This window comes from Equus asinus, chromosome 1 (assembly GCF_041296235.1).
Source record: "Equus asinus isolate D_3611 breed Donkey chromosome 1, EquAss-T2T_v2, whole genome shotgun sequence".
NCBI lineage: Eukaryota > Metazoa > Chordata > Mammalia > Perissodactyla > Equidae > Equus > Equus asinus.
In genome coordinates, this window is record NC_091790.1 from 94,409,705 (window position 1) to 94,413,525 (window position 3,821).

At 37.4% G+C, this 3,821-nt stretch overlaps 1 pseudogene; it reads left to right on the top strand.

Moving 5' to 3' along the window:
* Window positions 1-235: 235 nt before the first annotated feature.
* Window positions 236-501, top strand: LOC106822885 (large ribosomal subunit protein eL43-like; annotated as a pseudogene).
* The last annotated feature ends 3,320 nt before the right edge of the window (window positions 502-3,821 follow it).

The window sequence follows — 3,821 nt, forward strand, 5'->3', positions numbered from 1 at the left end:
TAGAATAATTATGCTGATAATTCTTAGCCTTGATTGAAATATGCAATTTTTAATCCCAGCAAAAATCAATTGCTTCATTTTGGAATTTAGAAGTACTTACTGTCCATAGATTAATAGTGTTTAATCCTAACAGAAAAAAATAGAACTCAGAAAAATAGAATTCAAATCAAGGTGGCATTTTCCTGGAAAAAAATATGAAATTCGGTTATCAGAAAATAGCTCTCTGCTCTGAGACATGGCCAAGTGCTCCAAGGTCAGTAAATACGGGACCCGTTAGGGTGCCTCCCTCAGGAAAATGGTGAAAAAATTGAGATCTGCCAGCATGCTAAGTATGCTTGCACTTTCTGTGGCAAAACCAAGATGAAGAGATGAAGTGTGGGGATCCAGCACTATGGATCCTGCCTGAAAACAGTAGCCGGTGGTGCCTGGACCCAAGACACCACTTCTGCTGTCACACTAAAGTCAGCCATCATAGAACTGAAGGAACTGAAAGACCAGTAGAAGCTCCACTATTTGAAACGTTGGTAGCCTTTAATAAACGGGTTAATTAAAAAATAAAATAAAATAAAAAATTTAAAAAAAGAAGATAAAGAAAAGAGACTAAATAATGAGCATCTCCTCAAGGGCATGGTGCGCAAATGTAGTAGTACTGTACTTGAACTAGTCATTGCTTATGCAAATAAATACACAAATAACCTCTGATTCTGCATATTTAGGTAGCTGGATCATCAATGCTAATATGGACAAGTAAAATTTAATTTTGAATCACGTCTGTTAGTGTAATAATAGACTATGTTTCTTTCAAATTTAGAGAAGACATTTTCACCACTTGGCATTATTCCCTATTTCTAAATCATATATTGTTTTTAAAACATCAAGTAATCATAATACTGTCAGGAGAGTAGTCATCCACATTATTTTTAAACTTTTTGTAAAATGGAAGCAAGAACGCTGTTTTTCCCACAGTACGACATTGAAAGGGACAAATCCTGTGTTTATAATGCACTTTGGCTATCATAATGAGTGTGACAAATTGTGCCTCAGTGCCATAGTCGATGAGACCAGGGTAAGTGAGTCACAGCGGGACATTGGGAACCCCGGGGTGAGATTTCTTGCTCTGGAAAACATTATTTCTCACATTTCTAGAAGAGTGGGTTTCGATCCACCTTAGGGGCTCAGCTCCCTGAGGGTAGTTTATGCCCCATCCCTCACTGACTGCCTAGGGCATGAGGCCCTTCCATGTGAGATGTGCTTCCTCCATTTGAGTGAACATTCCTCTTAGCTCTCCTTATATGAGCTGAGACGATAAATCTGGAGAGTCCCGGAAACTCATTTTCCCGAGGTTCTTGTAGCTTAACAGAGAGCTGGCCCAGCGGATCTGAGTTAACTCAAAAGGACAAGCAGGCGCCAGCCACCCAGCTTGAGAGGCCCCTCTTTTCCATCGAGGTTCCTTTCTAGACCAGCATAGTTCCCTAGTTACAGAGTCATTTAGAAGCTCCTGCATCCTCACCCTAAGATCATGTAGAGCATGGACGAGGTAGGGTCCTCTCAAGGGAATATGGGCCTAGGTGTAGGCAGACCACCTGGTAGGCCTGACCTCAAATGTGGGTGTTGAGAGGTCTGAGGATTGTGGGTACTCTATTACTTCTCTGCCTGTTAGTTTTAACTTATTTTTATCTACACACATGGCATGTGCTCTTGCCCCACTAACCTGACGTTGAATCCAACTCAGAAATCTAACTTCCATGTGCACATATGTAAAACACAGATATGTATTGAATGCATTGAATCTTCATTTTTATGTGTAATTAAACAGCTCTTTTTGTTATTTTATACTATGTTCCAAAGAATAGAAGCTGGGTAAGCAAGAAAGTGAGTAAATTTGTTTATGTTCACCTGGATCCAAGGTATTTAGGTAGATGATTAACTGAGAAAAACTTCTTGATCACCATCATCTTCATTCCCTAAGTCAGTGACCATCTTCTATCAAAAGTCATTGCATTATTAGAAACGATGAATTTACCCTTTAAATTTTGGGTTCTTTATTTGAAAAATGAGGTTAATGATTCTTATTTTGTGTTTTGCTTCCTTTGGAATAACAGTAAATAAAGAACGAACGAAGAAATAAATAAAAAAATCTGTCTTTTAAACCAGCCAATACAGCACCTGGCATGGAGTACTGCCTTAAAGAAGGTGAGTTCCAGTCTCCTATCGTTTAATATTTGTTAATAACTGTCAAAGAATTTCTGAGGATTCGAGCTTAAAGATGTTTTAAATGATTTCTATCTTTAAGGAGAGTACTTGTTTTTGATGTTTCTATATACCTATAGACATACTCCTTCCAATTGGCATCACAGTCACACAGAAATTCTGAGATGAGGCAAGATTTTTCACAATTTAAAGCTTTTATATATTGTTAAAGAAATGTGTGAGCTTCTAGTTGGGATTTAGTCTCATTTTTCACTGTGCCCAAACACATGCTGTTGGAACACAATGGTAATTCACTGTCATTAATCTTAGCAGAGTTGGAAGCTCCAACCCTTGCCATAGCTTATGTTTCCATTTAGCTGGAGACCACATTATAACAGTGTTTAAAGGCCTCACTTTTAATCAACTCTGCCAGACTGCTCAAGTGCTCTTAAGACTCTATTTTCTCAAAGTCAAAATGCACAGTCCTCAGAGGGCATGATAATGTCTACCCACTATAAAAGGAGCACTTTTCTGATGTAGATCCAACTTTCCAACTCACATGACCCAACTTTCAGTCTCTCAGAATTGTACAATGGATGTTTTTGTGCAGGAGATTTCTTAAAAGCATTGATTTCAAAAGTTGAAGATGAACACAAAGGGAATTATTATCATATTTGTGTAGTAGAGTTCAGTGTCAGAAAACACTGTAGAATGCTAGCTGTTCTGTAAACTGCTTGAGGAACTACAAAACTGTAATTTACAACTGTGAAGCCTCAATTTCCTGATTTATTCAAACGGATCAATAACACCTTCTCCTAAAGATGGATGTGCAACTAACGTGACCAAGTGGGTAAGAAACTTTGCATATTTCGTTGATAAACAGTCATTCTTGTCCACCCTCTCCTACTTGGTTTCCCTAGATTTCCTTTTTCTAACGGTCTAGTTAAAGACTTGCAGCCAGGAAGCCATACTTGCCCCTCAGAAATACTGGGGCTTCACAATATGTCATTATGACATTCTAACGCCCTTGCTTGGGGAATGACCATCCTCTCCAGTTCACTATGGGCTCCAACATCCTGCATGCTCTCACATTTGGTGATTACTCGTTTATGTTTTCTACCTGTCTTGGAAAGCCATGCACCTCTTTTACATGTACTACCAGACTAAATTATTACAAACACATGAAAATAGCTTGTTTTCTACTGGAGAAAGCTACTTTTTTGCTGCTTATTTTACATGGTGATTATAGTATTCAGCATTTTCATCATAGTATTTGAGAAAGGTATTCTTATGCTGACATTTCTGGCAAAGGAATGCTTTGCTCTTTGGAATGACTTTATATAATCTATCTATCTATCTGTCTATCTATCTATCTATCTCATCTATTTATCTATCATCATCTATTGACTTACCTATCTATCAATGTATCTTTCTATGTATGCATATATCTATCACATATCTGTCTATCATCTATTTATCTATCTATCATCTATATAAAGACATAGGAAGAAAGAGAGAGCTCAAATGTGCAAAATTGAGTAAATATATAAAACTAAGTAATAGGCATCCATATTATTAATGGGTTCCACATTCTCAAACATGTAAATATTATAAATTTCTAATCTTGCATG